We start from the raw sequence: 19,447 nt of genomic DNA on the forward strand, positions 1-19,447 counted from the left end.
TCTTTTGTGCCTATGTTTGTTAAGGATGTGAAGAGAAAAAGCATAAAATGTTGGATGGTAAAGTTGCAATAATTTAAAAAAGATCATGCTTTCAATTGTTTCAACTTAATTTTTATTGATGACAATTTTCACCATATAGAAGAAGGAAAATACAATACTGCACATGGGTAATAGCAGCATAATGTTTGACAATGTGAAGGGCAATCACTTATTTCCAGTATACACTAGAAAAAAATAAAACACCACTGGAAAATACAAATATTATTATTACAAAATTAATATTGTTTAGTAGTGCAAGCCAGCCCAGTGGCATAGAGGGATAAAGCCTTAAATTCTGTCTAAGCGACTTGAGTTTGATTTGTGGCTTGAGTGACTGGCAGCATTGGCTGGGAGGACAAACATTACTTATCCTGGGCTTCCCAGCTGACTATGCCTGCTGCTCTGGTGTTGTGGGAGTGGCTTCTTAGCTGACTATGTCTGCTGCTCTGGTGTTGTGGGAGGGGTTTCCCACTGACTATGCCTGCTGCTCTGGTGTTGCAGGAGAGAAGTCTTATGAACAATGAAAGCAGTGGCCATTTTAGGGAGGGACAAATATTGTTGCTGCCCAAGCCATTGGGGTAGCTCTTGTCCTGCACATGAAGGATCACACAGGTGGACATGGTCTTAACATGGATAGCCCCTGTGTTAATAAAGATGTGCATATCACCAACATGGGAGTAGGTAAGACTGTAGGAGAAAAAAAACATAATTGCCAGGATGCTGTTGAGAGCACAACTGCCATTGATGTCTACTTGGATGATGGTCTCCCCAAAAGCTCTTACCCTTGCAAATCTGTCAGTGATCCTCACAGCCAGGAAACTAATGGACCTATTTACCATTTCAGAGGCTCCATGGTTGATGGGATGACTGGAAATAAATGCACAAAACAAAATATTCTTTAGTTGTGCAGGGATGAATGAAGCCTGATAGTACATAAAACAAACTATGCAACATAGCAACAAAATACTGACATGAATATAAGTATGTGTAGAAAAAAGCAATTTTATTAATTTTGCAAGCTGCTGCATTTGAAGAGTTCAGTTAAAAAAATCTGCAAATTGAAACCAACAGAACAGATTAAAAGTATTCACTGTTCAGTGTATACATGGCACAGAATATGCTAAGCAGGAAGAATATGGAATACAATGGAGATGTGCTTCCTCTTCCTCTATTAAACATATAAATGCTACCTACATTGTTAGAAAGTCAGAGGTAAATGTCTACAACTTGTAGTGCTGTAGAATCAGCAGAAAGCTAGACAATGATTATTAAATTGTTATATCAAACCATGTACTGTACTGTAATGCAAATTATTTGTGATATCAGTCTGTGGATTTATATTCATAGCTTCATAGGAAGTTACTAGGCTAAAGGCCCCATGAATCTTGCAAGCCTAGATGAGTAAAAAACCCATGTACCCTAATTGACCATAGTTAGATGTTCATTGTTAACAGATTGATTCTATGATTAGCACCAGTTGTCCCTGTCCATGAGGAACATAAGTGCAATCCCCAGGGTGAATTGTTGGTCACCCATCCAATTGTCAAGTATGAGCTTAAATATGATCATTGAGGGTCTCTGCTTCACATGAAGTGGGAGTTTATTCCAGAAGAGCAGCAATCTCTGGGAAATATACTGTATCTGTCTCTCCAACATGTTTTATTAATGTCACAAGCTAGGTTTGGAGCCCTGGAGTGAGTGACGCTAGTCCCATTTGATTTGTGGATGTGCAGCATTTCCATTAGGGCAGGGTTGACAACTGCTCTATAGGCCAGGCATGGGGTGCCTCTCAGTAGCCTGTATGATGCAGAATACAGTGACAGGACTTTCAGTCTTTTCATGTAATCATGTTTTGGAGGCCCTAGAATTTCTTTGTTAGAAACCTCTGTGGTCCCTCCAATTGCTGCAGGTGTCTGGTGAGATACATACAGAAGGAAGCATTGTACTCAGTTATTGGTCTGATCAGGATCAAGTACAGCGGAATTATAACCTCCTTAGTCTTGGATGTGATGCCCTTATTTTTGAGATGTGCAATGTAAAAGGCTTTCCTTACCACTATGGACACATGGTGATCAAAGTTTAGATTGCCTGTGTTCCCAAGCATCGCACCACTGGGTTTGAGCTTAGAGGGGTGCTATCTGTATCATAATTAGCAGGAGCTACTTCTTTTCCAATCAGGATAATGATGCTTTTTTGTGTGTTTAGTTTTAGTCCGTGACTTTGTCACTAATCATTTGTCTGTGTAAGCCCCTTCTGTAATATGTTAACATCATTGGGGGACTCTATGATTGAGTCCACTTTACAGTCATCTGTATACTTGGTAAGCCACAGGCCATCTATTTTTGCCTGGACTTCAGATAAATAGATTCCAAATAGTAGAAGGCCCAGCACAGATCCTTTTGGTACCTCACTGGTAACTGGTGTACTGGTGGAAGTGGAGTCCCCCAGCTTTGACACTGTGTGTACTGTCAGTCAGCCAGTTAGCCCCCATCTAGTGATGTATAGTTTAATCCTCAGCTGGGAGAGTTTCTCAGTGATCCCTGAGTGGAGGATAGTGTCAAACTCCTTGGCTAAATCAAGATAGGCAGTATATACTGCTTTGCCCTCCAGTTGCCTGGAAAGCTGCAGGGGACCTTGGGAAGGTTTCACTGACTGCTTTCTAGTGAAAAAAAGAGTTTCTAGGCATTTGCATCTATACAGGGCACCACTAGCCACCATTGCACAGTGCACAGCAAAGAGCAAATGAAAGGCTTTAACAGAAGCAAATTTAAACTGTTTTAACACAAACTACCAATAGGAAAGTCACACACAGAGCCTTATTCCAGCAGTCCCCAACTCAGCTGGGTCATGAGTTACACACTTTTGCAACAAGAGTGCAAGGAGGCCCTCTTAATTTAAGCTGTCTGATTTTAGTGCTCAAGTGATACCAAACAGTCTAGATTCAGCAAGTTTGAAACTAGCCTATGCTATTTAAGGCAGAACTAACAATAATACAAAGCTGGCTAATATATAAAGCCAATCATGAACTTCAACTACACGTGTAAGCTTAAGCAAATAATAGTATTTGAAGTGCAAACAGGTGATTGACTGATATGGTATGATTCTCTACTTTTGAACCTGAATGAATATCGCATTTATCCATAGAAAGTGCAGTAGAAGGTAACACATATGATGAAACAGCAATTGAGGAAGAGGAGGTGCAAGTGAATCGGTGCTTGGTACTGTACGTTTTGAATGTTTGCAGTATGTTGTTATTCTGTGCTGAAAAGTGTTATATCTGAGAGAGGAACGAGATTTTGAGCAATGCAATGCTATTCTGTAATACCTGTTTGTGCAACAGACAGTCCAGGTGGAAGTGCTTTGTATAACAGATATTAATGCACAATGAACAGAGACATGTTCTGAGGGGAAGCATGACAGTTTGCTTTGCATGTTATCATGATAGAAAACAAGATAAAAATGTCCTGCTGAAAAAGGCACATATTGTTAGCAACTTGACACTAATGTGTGGTAATAAACCCTATTCTGAGACAATATCTGTGGAACAGCAGACTGGATAATTAGAATGTAGCACTTATTAAAATACAACATGGAGCACTTTAAAATGTCGGTGGAAACCAGAATTTGACAGTGTAGACTAAAAAAAGGACTCATTCCTAGTAACATAGTGCAACTGTGGTAACAACTGAGGTTTATGATTGAGGCTATGATATTTTGCTTTGCATTTTATGTTTTTTTTTTGCACCTTTTTTCTTTGTTAGCTGCAAAAGCTATTGCATACCCTGTCTCCATACTAATCAATAGATGAATTCAAGAAAACATAGTTCCTGATATCTGGAAAAAAAGTGTTATTCCCCTCCATAAAGTAAGAAACTCCACTGACCCCTCTAATTTCAGACTCATTGCAATTCTATCTCACCTATTAAAGATTCTTGAAAAATACATCCATAAATAGCTCCCTGCTCATCTGCTTCAGGGAAATCTCCTTACCCCTCCACAACACAGTTTTCACCCTAATCATAGCACTTCCACACTCTTACCCCTCCACAACACGGCTTTCTCCCTAACCACAGCACATCTACAGCACTAATATAGTTCACACAGACTATCTCTAGATCTCAAGACAACAATAAATTAGTCTCATGTCTAGTCCTTGACCTCTCTAAGGCCTTTGATACTGTCTTACACAATCTACTTCTGTCCAAGCTATCTAACCACAATCTCTCGACCTCTGCTGCTGCCGATTCTCTAGCTACCTCTCCAACCGACTTCAGTCTGTAAGATGTCTCCCCACATCTTCTCCTTTCCTTCCTGTCCTAACTGGGGTTCCCCAAGGCACCATCATTGGGCCTGTACTATATAACATTTTCACTAACAACCTCTATCTCTCTTGTCTTCTCTCCTCTTTAGTACAATATGTTGACGACTCTACAATAATTTCCACCTCTGACAATCTCCCCACCTCCTCTACCTTACCAAAGAATCACTGCACTCAGTTGAAAAATGGCTAACATCCAACCAACTCCTTCTTAACTCAAACAAAAACAAACTTCTCCTTTTCCTTCCTAAACCTCTCCAAACACCTTAAATCTACCTTCACTGTCTTCTCCTTAAACAATACACCTATCACGGTTGAACCCCATACTAAACTATTAGGTGTCATTATAGATGATCAGCTTAAATTAAATCTTCACATCCAAAACTGTATCAAAAAGACTAATTAAATATTAGGCCTTCTTTATAGAAACAAAAATTCCTCACAAATGATTCTAAACTCACACTAACACAAGCCTATCAACTTCCCACCCTACTATATGCTGCCCAAATCCTTACAAACCTTCAAACAAATCTCTTGTCTGAACTTGAACAAACATACAACAAAATTGCAAGATTTGCCACTAATCTACCCTAAAAAACCTACAATGGCTAGAACTACACCATCAACCCCTTCTGCTTCAACTACACCTGACCCACACTATGTTAAACCAACCCCACTCCTGTTCTGCTCTTGCAACACTCATCTCCTCCTATACCCCGCATCTCAGAACAACCTCTCCTTTAAATCTACAAACCCAATAAAACAATTGGCAAACTTCTCTATAATTACTCACTAGTCAATGCATGGAACAAACTGATGGTATTTTTAAGAGAAATCTCTAACTTAAACTGTTTCAAAAAAATTTAAAAGACTTCTTATTAAACTCTTGGACCTGCTCCTGCACTGACCCAACTTAGTCCACTTCTACCCTTCCCTAACCCCTCCACTGTACCCCAAAACTGATTTTACTAACCTGCAACCTTCTCTTTACTCCCTTTTCCTACCTGCTGCATCATAACTTCAAAAACTGTACTTGAGCTAAGTTGCTGGATGAAACTGTGTTGTTATTATTGTTCTACTGTCTGTTTATACTTCCTCTGTTAATATGTCTTCAGCTGAAACTGTTACTAATTATTGTTAAACTGTTTGTTAGCATCATGTTGATTAATGTATTTCTTATAAATAACTTATAATTAGTCTCTTGGAACTTTTCTCCTCGGGTCTCCTATGAAAATGGGCATCTGTCCAGTCAGACTAACCCAGTCAACAAATGTCAAATAAATAATAAAATAAATAAAATGGTGGTAAGGATATCACATACACTTTTTAAAATGATTCCAGAAAGCAGTTTTGTAACATTGCAGTACTTTTTGCAGAGGAGCTGAAACATTTTACTGCTTGCTTGCATTTTATCAAACTGGAATAGCAAGACAGCCTATTTTGAAGTGGCTGCTGAAACCATTATTTGACAGTGCCAGTATAAGGGAAGGCTGCATCTCTAGTGACAATACACTTACTATTCTACAGTACAAGCCCTGCAGAGAGATTTTTCCCAACTGCAGCTGAGACATTTTGATTTGCACTTTGTTGTGATGGGAAATTTACATGTGTAATGTTTAAATGACACCCCCCCCCAATATTTTGCATTGCAGTTTTGAAAATAAAAGTAAACTCCATACATTTTGCTAGTAAATGTTGCTAATTAATGTTAAAGTTATTGTTGTAAATGAGCTACTTCTTGGGGCCTGGATTTGATTCCAGCAGCCTCCATTTGCCTACCGTGTGACTCTGAGCAAACCATCTAACCAGACAGCATTCCTGGGCTGTCTAAAAAAGTTCCATGTGAATCAGTATTTTACTCTGGTTAATAAAATGAATAAATACATAAACAAACAAGTAAATGTGAGAAAGAAAATAAGTTGATAGTACAGAATACCCCTCCTCATTAATTATAATGATAAATGCATTATAACAGCATTGTGCTACCACTATTTAGCATAATTATCCTTTGCACTAGCACTACTCTATGTTGGAAAGTCTTGCTGAATTTTGGGTTGTAACTGTATTGCACTGTAACAGACATAGAATAGCTCCCTATTTCAGTCATGCTTCTATGTTTGAACACATTTTTCAGGTTTTATTCGTTTGCTTACTGCCTCCCAGAAAGGCTCCATTGGTGCGGCGTGTTGTTGTTATTGTCGTCCATATGTGCAAACTAATACAAAATAGTTAAAGAAGATGCAACACATTTCCTGCAAGCTGCGCATAACTGTTCCAGGGACTCTCAGACTCATTTATTACTCTCTGCCTGAACTATCAGCAGCACAGGAATGAAGTGTATCACAACCGCTGCATGCAGAGATCGTATAATTAATAATTAAGTTGCTGTACCAGTGGTTGAGTAACCAGCACAGGATGTTAACAGCTTGTTGATCATAACTGGATGAGTTGCAGCTTATTGACTGGTGTTAGCGGGCAATTATTGTTAGTGCTGTTTCTAACGCATTTCTGGCAATGATTCACTTTTTAACTTTTCCTTTTCTCAGTGGTTGTGTGACTATGATATTCATAGATATAAGTAAGGGCTGGTATGAGGGGGCTTGTCTCACACATTGGAGGGTACTGGGGTGGTCTTTCTCCCAGGCAAATGATTTTGCTCATCTAGATGTGAAGCTTCACGGGTTATGTCCCTCTGTCTGTAGCTTTGTTTGAATTTACTTGAACATTGAAAGAAAATACTAATATTTCCGTAGCTCTTGCTAACCAAAGTCATCAATAACCGCACATGTTTAGGCCGACACTGAAAGATGAGAGTTTATGCTTTGAAATACATTTGACAGCTGAAAGTAAAATAGTAAAAGCATGCAGATTTGGCTTCAGTTCAACTACTTTACTGAAATTTAAAGCGAGTATTTACAGTGGCCTTATGTAGCTATGCAGATGTGACTGAGCTGCAGGCGATATTAGGCTGTACAGCGGTCTGAGTAACAGAAGTAAACAAAGACATGAAGGAAATGTTTCAGACAATTTCCTCTCCAGATGTTGGTAGCTGCAGAGGTGATACAGTGTTGGGACAAACATCTTTGCATATTCTCCAGCCGTAAGAAAGAAAGAAAGGCAATTTACAGTGATTTAAAGTAATGGTTACTAAATACAGCATACAGGCCAATATACAAGTGTTTGACAGCAGCTCTTTCAGTTGTTTTAGAAGAGCAGTTCCAGCAGAGATGTCTAACACTGAACAGAGAACATTGCTGAAGCTGAGGATAAAAACAAAATGATACTTTTGCAGATATAGAAGAGACCAGGTGGTGATAGCCTAAGAAGGACACTTATGTGATAGCTATGACAAAGCACATGATAAACAAATTATGAAAAATCCAGCTACATAGAACTGCTATGCATGTGAAAAGTAATTATGTGGGATGATAATCATGACACGTTTGGGGAACTTGAGAGCATCAGGTGTGTTTCAGGTAGTTAGAGTTGCTCACAATGTCATTTTAGATGACGTAAGTAAATTTTTGAAGTTGAGAAGAAAAACTTATGACTTCATACTGGTGTACATAAGTCAGAAAATTGTTGCAGGTTGTTCCATATTTTCTTCATATGGATCACTGGTACAGTAGCTTAGCTATATGGGTTATAGCCTGCTTAGGATTTAACAGCTGGCCAGTTTCCAAAGCTTTCAGGGCACCTTCTATGCTCCTAAACCATTAATCTGCTTGAGCAGAAAAGCCTGAAAAAGTGAAATTTGTGCGCCGTCTTTTCGAGCTTTACTGCCGTTGAAGAGCACTCATCCTCTGGTTGTTCAAGGATCAACAGTTCGCTAACCTTGTTCCAGTGCCAGGCAGATAAATTCCCTTTATGGGAAAAAAAACTTTCACTTTTTATGTCAGAAATTGAACATTTTTTGTAAAAGAATAATTTTAAACTTAGGGAAAAGTGCTTTTAATGTCTGCCACATGACTTCTAATTACTTTTATTTTTGTGTAAGACAAATTTTTTGAGGGAACAAATCATATACCACAAATAATGTTGCCGATTAAGTAGAACATCCAAGAACACAATTATCACATATCAAACATATGAAATGTGGTATGACAATAGAGATTTGCCATATATTAGTACACAAAAGCATCACTAAATAATTGCAAGCACAGGCTAAAAAGAATACAGAGTGAGGAATCGTAGCATAGCACAACGACTTGACAAGTGTGAAGTTTTATTAATAATACAGAAAATCAGACTAGTTGAATATTCATTCCAACAGACATAATCTATGTCGTGATGAAACCATGCTTTGGTCCTATTAAGATGTATCAAAACTGAGGAATTCAGTCTTTACCAATATATTTCCAAAACTTAATATCAGTATAAGTAAGAGGCTAAAATTACATTAACCCAATACCATGCGGTCTTACCTAATCTGAAACTCTCTGACGCGAGTGACCATAACCCAAAAATTAAAGTCATTGTTGGCAGGTAGGGCATTCTTGCAGACCAAGGCAAGTACAAATATGACTCAGTCATTGTCCATGCTGGTGTGAATGACCTGAGACGTACCTCCCTGGACTACATGAAAAGAGACATAAAGGAGCTCTCTGAGCATGTAGCCCAGGCCGGTATGACCCTGACCTTGAGTAGCATCTTACCCTCACCAAGAATGATGCCACAATATGAAGACAAGATGATCAATTTCAACAATTGGCTTAAGTACTGGTGTCATTCAAAGGGGATCCAATGCCTGTCAGCTTGGGATGATATGCTCGACAAGCCACGATGCTTCGCTAGGGACGGCTTGCACCTGTCACCCCTGGGCTTTTGGATATTGGCAAAGGCTCTTGCTACCCCCATAGTGCCTTTTTTAGGCAAGGCTCAAAAGACAAACCCACCTCCATAGGTATCACAAGGAATAAGAAACTAAGAGTAATGCTGCTCAACGCCAGAAGTCTAAACCTCAAGATGCACGCACTCGAAACTCTCCTTAGCATGGAGAACATTGATATCTGTGCAGTAACAGAAACCTGGTTCTGGGCTCCCGAGAGCACCCCAGCACTACCAGGTTATACCTCATACCATGCTTTTCGGCCCCAAAACTTGGACCGAACCACAAAAGGAGGGGGAGTATCGATATTCATCAAAGATACCCACACCTCCAGGTTGGTGGCAAAGCACGAAGCATCAGAGACTATCCATGTGCAACTAACAGTGGGTAAAACTGCCTTCCAGTTTATAGCCTGCTACAGACCACCCACCCAAACCCAGGAACCCCACTCGGCCTTCCTGAGAACACTGGAAAATATGAAGGTCTCTCCAAACACCATTATATTGGGCGACTTCAACTACCCAAACATAGACTGGGAGCATTACTCTAGCTCCAACACCCTAGCCCAAAGGTTCCTAGAATTTATAAACTCAAATGCTATGGAACAACTTGTTACCACTCCCACAAGAGGGGAAAACATACTGGACCTGATCATCACCAACATGGGGACTCTATGCTCCAGACCAGAAGTGTATCCCTCACTGGTAAGATCAGACCATAGACTAATCTCACTGGATATTCACATCCCGACCCCACCCCCTGCCCAGAAAACCACAGTGAAAAACTTCTCTAAAGCAAATTTTACACTCCTCAAAACTGAGGTGGAATCCTTCAAAGCCCCCGGGTCCGTGGAAAATACGGCCCAGACCGCAGAATCCTTTATAAACGCATTCTATGAACACCTTCAGGAATGCATGGATCATGCGATCCCAAATAAAACCAAGACCCAATCCTCCAAAGGCAGACGTCCTGTCTGGTGGACCCCAGCCATAAACAAACTATACAATAGAAGGAGGAAGCTACTAAATGATAAAGCAAAATCCCAAAAAGGGAAGGCATCACTGATCAGTATTAGCAAAAAAACTACGGGCACACATAAAATTGTCTAAGGCCAGCTTCGAGAGAAAAATTGCACAGGACACTAAGGATAATCACAAGGCTTTCTTTAGTTATGTTAGGAACCTGGGTGGTAATTACCAGATATGCTCAGAATTAGTCCAAAATGACAAAAAATACACCGAACCCACAGACATTGCCAACATCCTAGCTGACAGGTTCAACGCAAACTCCCCCCCCCCACCAAAAGGGCAAATATCTATCCCAGCAGAGTGCTGCCCCCCTGACATCTCAGATGCTCAGGTAAGAGCCACCCTCTCCAAAGCAAAAAACACAGCATCAATGGGACCAGATGGTGTCCCGGGCTGCGTCCTACATGAACTCAAAGAAGAGCTAAACCCAAACATAAAACTACTGTTCAATCTCAGCCTTACTACAGGATATGTGCCCAAAGAGTGGCGTACAGCAACAGTGGTCCCTCTCCATAAAGGTGGTGCCTCAACGGATCCTGGAAACTATCGCCCCATAAGCCTGACTAGCTTGGTCTGCAAAGCTATGGAAAGGATCATCATGGACCTCATAAATAAAGATATTGGGGACCTACAAACACTGGATCCTACCCAGTTCGGCTTTGTTAAGGGCAGATCCTGCCTCTTAAACCTGGTTGATTTCTTTGAAACAGTCACCAAGGCCATTGACGAGGGGAAGGTGGTCCACACAGCCTACCTGGACCTTGCAAAAGCCTTCGATACAATACCCCACTCGGGCATTATAGATAAGCTCACCAGCTTAAATATAAACCCCTATGTCACTAGATGGATTGCAAACTGGCTCAAGGACAGAACCCACATGGTTAGAATTGCTGGAGCCATGTCAGACTCCAAACCAGTTACAAGTGGTGTCCCACAAGGCTCAGTCCTGGGACCTCTGTTGTTCGGTATATATTTCTCGGAGGTACAGGCCAACACGGAAGGACTGTGGCTGACCAAGTTCGCAGATGACTGCAAACTGGGTGCCATAATCGACTCTCCAGCCGACACAAGCATCCTCCAAAAGGGCCTCATAGAAACAGACAACTGGTGCCAGTGCCATGGCCTCAAGCTAAATGCCAAAAAGTGTATAGTCATCCCCTTTGGCAAAAACAAAGTGCCCACAAATTACCACATAGTTGGAAATCCATTAAGTACAGAAGAAGTAATTAGGGACCTGGGGACCCAAGTTGATAGCAATCTCTCATTTAACAACCACGTGGCCAAAGTGGTTAGAAAAACATTTTATATAGCCCACCTAATCATGAAGGGATTCACATCTAGATCAGGGGAGGTCATCATGCCTCTTTACTCATCCCTCATCAGGCCCATAATTGAGTACAATGCCCCTTTTGGGATGTACCTTACCAGACACCTGCAGCAACTGGAAAGACCCCAAAAGTACCTCACCAAGAGGATCAAAGGGCTCAAACAGATGCCATATGCTGCCCGGTTAGCTCTACTCAGTGGCATACCGCCTGTTCAGAGGCGATCTGTGCCTGACGTATAAAGCCATGTCCAACCCGGAATTAATGGACATGCTGCACCTCAGAAAATCCAAATCCCATCGAGCTACGCGCTCGAGAGACTTGAACCTCAGCACTGAAATAAATAGGACATGCTAGAGGGACAGATTCATAACCCAGAGGCTCCCTTCACTCTGGAATAAAATCCCAGTCCAGGTTAGGCAGAGTCCCTCATTGACTCTCTTCAAGAGGAATCTTGATGAGTGGATGGGAGATCGTAGGTTTACCCTGGGTATCACTTCTGTGTCACTGTTAGATAGAGGCACAGTATACTAACCTCGAAAAAGGGCATAGCAAAATAAATTTAAAATGGGTGGCGAAAGCCAAACACATTCTGGCTAGGCTTATAAATGCCCTAGGGCAGATAGCCTAGTATGAACCTATGAACCTATGAACCTATGAACCATTTAGTTAAATCTGTCACAATATTCCACATTTCTGAACCACAGTACAGGGCCACAGCATATGGAAATAATCTGCATCGTGCTGACCACCTCACCAACACTTTGCATCACTTACATTGAATTTGGCTATATTGCCATAAATGGAGGCATTTAATGAATGTAAATCTAACTAAGGGGGGAAGGGCTTTATGGCTAGACCCAACAGAGATTTTCTCCCATTCTAAATCACCAATAGTAGTTCCAGCCATTTTTTCCTATTTAGTTTTCACCTCAACAGTAAGGAAAGTTTGAAGCTTTAACCATTGTTTGTTAAAAACGTTAGTCCCTATTATAGAATGTAAATGATGAACATTATTTCTTAACATTATAATTTGCTTTAAGATCCACTGTACCATAGGAGAATCATGTAAAATGTTAGAGTTTTAAACATGAGTAGAGCTGTAGGATTTGACACCAATTTACTACTTGATGTTCTAAAACAGGATTCATGTTGTTATTCTCAGTGTCCCTTACATTGATAACATAAGTCTTAAGCTATCTAGTTAGACCATAGCAGTAGTTTAGCATCCTTCATAACTGAAGGATTCATTCACAACAACTTAAACAAATATGTAAGTTTCTGATTCTTTGTCTTTCATGTTCTAGCATGACACATAATATTCTCATACCATTGTTCTAAACCTCCTGGATCCCATACGTTTTGGACTGATTTAGGCTTGGCAGCTGTGTAGAATTAAAAATTTTGTAAAATTCATCATGGAACCAAATCAAATTGATTTGGTTAGTGTCCTAGCCCTACCATACTACCAGCCAACAACAGATTTAGCATAATTATGCAAATTAGGAAATCTCCCCTTCGTGAAGCTGGAGTATAGAGTTTTCTTCTACTGAGCCTTGATTTTTGGCCCAGTCTAAGGAAATGAAACAATTGTCCCTGTCATTTATCTATTACAATGGTTGAAGCTACATGTGGTAAATGCCTTATAACAAATAATTTTTAGGTAAAAGGAGCATTTTGACTATTTGTAGCTTGCTTATGAAAGGAAGGTTATATATTTTCATGATTCAATAGAGGAGGATATCCTACATGAGATGCGAGTAATATTAGATGAATGAAGATATTTAAAATCTATATTCACAATAATCCCCAGATATTCTATACAAATGACTATTTCAATCACAGTGCTGGAGATATCAGTCAAACTGATCTAGGCTTGCCACATTTCATGGAAGATTTTAGTCATGTACATATTTAAACATAAACCAGAGACCAAGAAAAAATGTTACAAGGTGTCAATGATTCCACGAATACTATTGATGGGTTTGCTAGCCATATGATACAATCATAAGCAAATCAAGAGGAAAGAATAGGCCTAGAACTATTAATGTTAATTGTGTCACCTAAATGACATTTGTTAAGATTAACAACCAGGGCATATGCAGCCAAAATGAAAATCAGTAGGGATGGGGGACAGCCATTATGAGTAACTTTAGTAAGCTTACTTTTGGGTTAGACAGACCCATTAGTATTCAGACAAAATGCAATAACTGTCATTGATGAATGAACCATGTAGGAAAGTCCATTATCCAGGGCAGGGCCCACATAAAATCCCAATGAAGCATATTAAACACTTTTGGAAAATCTATTAATAAAGTGGCTGAATGAAGCCTCATTCTTTGTTCCTGAAGCTGAATATTCAACCAAAGCCATATGAATTTTGGGACACCTGCTCTGGTTTTAAAAAAACCTTGATGATGAATGGGTATGGAATGAGATAAGACATGCTCTAGTCTCAAGGCCAACATTTTGACATATGTTTTAACTTCTACCTGCAGTAACGAAATAGGTCTGTAAATGCAAGATATCAAATGGTTTTTCCTGGTTTTGGAAATAAATAGCACAATTGCAGAATTAGTCTCAGCTGGGAAACCTCCTAATCTTTTTACCTGTTTATAATAAGCAAAGATATGTCAAAGTGACTCATGACAATATGCTTTATAGACAATCTATGCCCAGGGCTTTCCCAGCTGTCAGTTGCTTAACAGCCACCTTTATTTTTTGCATATTAATGAATTTATTCAACAGTGATTTTTATTAGTCAGATAATTTAGTAATATTGTTAAGTTTCAAGCATGTATAATAATCATGTGTAAAAAACAAGGGATGGCATTTATGTACAGTGTGATATTAATCAAACATGATAATATTAATTTTGCTACTGTTTGTAGTGTTAGAACCACGTGGTCTTTGCAAATTTCTAATGAATTTCTTTGCTGGCCTTTCATAGCCAACATTTTAGGTGAGGTACTTCCTTTTGCTCAAAAGAAAAGCTTAAATCTTTGCCACTTTTCTGTAGTATTAAGAGTTACCCTCTTAACCGATAATTAAGAGTTATCAGTTGAATTGATACAGAGGTGGTTTATTGGTACATTCAGATTCCTTATAAATACTTTCTTTGTCAAGCATCTCAGCTTCCTGTTTTCTCAGCCTTGTTTTTAACTGAGCATTATGTGATTTGTCGATTTGTAAACATAGCTACCTAAGATCTAATTTAAATTTTTGCCCATTAAGTTCGGGGGATTTAACTTTATTTGGGTAACGCATCCAAAATCTTTAAAATTCACTCCCATATATGGAGATATAATTCCTTTGTTTTAATCCAGAGTGTGTCAGATTTCCAAATAAATGCATTAGCATGCTGAGATTTATTCCCATTGTAATCCTTAAGAGCTAATGCCCATAAAAAAGTAGTTCTAATACACAAAAATGTAGTTCTAACTCAAACATAGTAATCCAAGCCAGTTGCCCAAGTACATCAAACTGTTATATTGTATAAGTGCAAAGTAAAGAAAAGCGTGGGTGGCTAGAAAAAAAAAAAAACTGTTACTAGAAACAGCAGTATAACTCAGGTACCAAGTCAAAAAAATAATAGTTTTTAAAACAGTAGAGACTAAGAAAAGAGGAAAGGAAATACATTTTTTACCTTAGCTTCTTTCTGGAGACTGGAGTTTCTGAAAGTACATAGCATCAATAAACAAGGATGAACAGAAATTATACTATAAAAAATAAAAATATAGAAAGTTAATTAGCAATATCATAAGACACCCACACATTAATCTGTGTTACAACATATTGGGCCCAGTATAATTGTCTCCTGTGTATGTATCTTAATTAGTCTCCATTCTATGACATGCCCTGGGCCTTGGTGATTCAGAGGTTCAAAGGTTCATAGGTAAGTACTAGGCTATTTGCCATTGCAGGACATTTTAAGCCTAGCCTGAGTTCTCTTTTAGTGCTTGAATTAACCTATCCCATTTGAGGTTAGATTGGCCATGCCCATCCCATGATCAGTAATTATATATATGCGCATGCTACCTTACCTCATTCTCTGTCCTTTCGACAGCTGTTCCCATCTACCTCTCCACTTGCCATTCTTCTTTTTTATATATTGAAGATTGGTCACTGTACCCCCCCCCCCAAAAAAAAAGGCAATTTTGATTATCCTTGTGTTTTTTTTTCTGCTTGCAATTCTCTCATCTTCCCTTTTAACCCTATTCATATGAAGAGCTGACTTTGCACTTTGCTGTCTTGAGACTCAGTGGGTTATCTGGATGACCATGAGTGGGATCTATGAGGTACTTCATTGCATTGCATGAGCATGGATGATCTGTGCCATGCTTGCCTGACTTGATGGTGACACCTGCCATAAGGGTCAACCACCTTAGTGCAGTTGTTTGACCACTGTGCCAACATAGTATAGCTCTTCCTCACAATGCAGCATCCCTGTTTTACTATGCAGTTATTTCTTGGTATGTCAACTGCATGCTAGCTCTAATAATTATCTGATAAGCTTTGGGAAATGTTAAGGTACAGGCTATGTACTTTTTAGATTCCTAGAGTCATAGTTTAATAGACTGTTAAAAGGCTAATGAGCTGGGCGGGGGGCTTTTTAAGCCTAGTCAAGTTTTCCTGAAAGAATAATGATGTCCTTTACCCAAGTAGGACATTGAGGGCCAGGCATTTATAAGCCACTTCTATCTATAAGGGACACAGGTGACATGCCTATTCCCCCATCCAGTGGCCTAGGTTGGCCCTTAAGCTGGGTAGTAGACAAACTCAGCTTTATATGGATGGGAAGCCTGTTGCATAGGAGGGGCAGTCTCTAGGAGACATCTGTCTCTCTAGCATGTTCTGTTTAAGTCATACACAAAATGCAAGTCCTTAGACCTTGTATTTCTGGTACAGTTTCACTTACAAATATGCAGGAGATTCAAAAGTGTGGGGTTCATGGATGCCTTTTAAGCCAGGCATAGATCACCCCTCAGCAATCTATAGGAGACTGAGGAGAGGGAAAGGGCTTTAAAGTGCTCTGCATAAGGCAGATTTATTATGCCTTGTATACTTTTTATAAGGAACCTCTAAAGTCACTCTAGTTGCTGTATATGCCTGGTCAGGTGCATGATGATGGAAGCATTGTACTCTATGATTGGTCTGATAAGTGTGGAGTACATTGGAATAATGACCTCTCTGGACCTTGATGCCATGCCCTTATTTGTAAGTTGCACAACATAAAAGGATTTCCTCACCACTGTGACCATGTGGTGGTTGAATGTAAGGCTATTGTCTACTTGCATTCCTAGATCCCTGACCACTGGGTCGACTCTTAGGGGCATATTATTAACATGGTAATTAGCTGGGATGATTGACTTCCCAAAGGGTACAATTATTCATTTCTTAGCATTGAGTTTAAGACCATGATAGGCCTTCTTAAAGAATGCTAGTGTCTGCAGGAGAGTCAAAGATAACTACCAGCTTGGAATCATCTGCAAGTTTAGTCAGCCATAAACCTTCAGCATTTGTTTCCATTTCAGAGAAATAGATGCCAAAAAGGAGCAGGCCCAGTACTGAGCCTTGGGGGACTCCTCTAGTGACTGGCCTCTTAGTGGAGGAGGCCACAACTATTTTGACGTCCTGGGTCCTATCAGAGAGCCAGCTGAAACTATATTTATATATTAATATATTTATATATTTTCCATTGCTGAAACAGATTCTACCGCTGTGTTCAAAAGCCCTGATTGTTAGGTATCAAACAAATATTAAAGTTCCCATGAGATTCCTACTTGTGCCTAGAGCCTTCCTAGTTGGCTAGTTTAATGTTTTACAGTATAGAGGTTTTCCCTTTCTTACCTAGTGGAGATTAATTAGAAGTGGAACAAAAGGGTATGTCTCTCTCCTTTTAGTGTCCAAAGTATCTGAAGACATGCCCTTCTATGATCTGGCAGCATCAGTGTATGATCACTTGCAAGAAGAGTCCCATTTTTGTAGAAAATGCTCATCAGTTGGAAGTTGAAATGAGAATTGCTGAGTACCCTTCCTTAACATAAGGTTGTCAGGGTGTCTTAGCACCACATGAAAACCCAGCTCCCTACCCTAAATCAAGTACAGTGACAGAACTTTACACTTTGCAAACAGAGCACAGTTATAATCGGGGCTATTTTGATCATATGACTGGCAAGCATTAAAGAAGGCTTCTCTCTAGCTATTTTCAGAATTCTTTCTCTCTTATTAAAATCCAGTCAATGAAATATAAAGTACCTCATGAGCATGTTGTTAGGATGTTTATAAATAACTCTATATTCTTGATCAATAATGGGAGGGACCTCCACATTTAGTATGGTAGATAGCTTTTTTCTAATGAACTCCAATGGATCTAATTCTTCCACACATTCCAGAAGGCCCAGGATATGAAAGCTATTCCTTCAGGCATAATTTTCCAGGTCATCAATTTTCAGCTCTAACTGTAGCTTGAGGACCTGAAGATCGGTTACACAACTCACATTAGAAGATAAAGCTTCATGGAGCTCATGTGTTGCATCCTGGTGTTTATCCATGTGATCAGAAAGTTGTTGAAATTTCTGATCATATTTGGTTATCATGTCTTGTGTTTGAAGAATGTCCATTGCTGTAGACTGCATTAAAGCAATTAAAGTGTCTAATGATATTTTATTAGTTCTTATATCCTTGGAAAACTTGTTGAGAATGGATGCCATATTTTGTTGGTCAGTTTAGCATAAAGTTACTCCAAAGGTTTCAATGAGAAGGCCAATCCACTTAGGTTCCTCCTTCATCTCTCCTTGCACTTTACTAAAAAAAAAAAAAAAAAAAAAAAAAAAAAAAAAAATTCATCTGCTTTTACTGTATTTGTTTCCTCCTTCTTTATTTTGCTTTTGCCTCTTCTTAAAAGTACTCAATTGCACTTATTGCTGCTTGGTAGTAGCCTGATTAAATTGTAACTGTTATTCCAAGTCATTTTTTTTAAGCACTTGGGCTTCATACCGGTTGTTTTACATTATGAAGGTTTGTGGTCTGCACTGTTGTGGCAGGACAGGTATCTTACGTCCCTCTAAGCTGGGAATTGCTGATTGAAAGCTCAGTGTCTGCTATTCTAAAAGTGTATTAGTTCTGGTTTAAGCACTTGGACTTCAGGCCAGTTATTTTACATTAAGAAGGTTTGTGGTCTGCACTCTTGTGGGAGGAGAGGCTGGATTCTGCTCTTCTAAGCTGGGAATTTCTGGTCACAGGCTTATTGTGCCTGTTTATTCAAACTGTTTCTTTCTGAAATTGGTGCGACTTGTTGCTGTAGCATAGGACTAGATTCAGGCCTGCTGAATCTAGCTTTGTTTGTATAACTTGAGCACTGATCTAGGCTATCTTTTTTGGAGAAGGTTCCCCTGCATCCTAGTAGCGGGAGTGTGCAGTTAGAACTTGTCTTATTGAAGACTGCTGGAACAGGGTTCAGTTTTGAGTAACTTGTTTAAATCAGATTGTTCATTTTCTGTTGTTTTTATATATATATATATATATATATATATATATATATATATATATATATATATATAAAATTATTTGCACTTTATTCATCTGCTTTTACTGTATTTGTGTTTCTTTCTACTTTATTACTAGGGGCATTGACTATAACTCTGAACTGAGATATATAATCTTTTTATGTGCATTTAAAGTGTTTTTTTGATTGTATCTGCTTTTTTTCTAAAAAAAAAAATATATATATATATATATATATATATATATACTTGTGTCCTGCCTTTCTAGGCTAGTATAGTCCATTTTTCAGGTTAGTGCTGAATTCAGGACTGTGTTACAGATCGCTGTGTTTGCACATACCTTACTTGGATAGAAGGAAGTTTCTCTGTTCACCTGTCAGAGAGGGGAGCTTTGTGCAGCCTAT

The sequence above is a fragment of the Protopterus annectens genome, chromosome 1.part1 (genome assembly GCF_019279795.1).
Source record: "Protopterus annectens isolate FY-2018-M chromosome 1.part1, PAN1.0, whole genome shotgun sequence".
Lineage (NCBI taxonomy): Eukaryota > Metazoa > Chordata > Ceratodontiformes > Protopteridae > Protopterus > Protopterus annectens.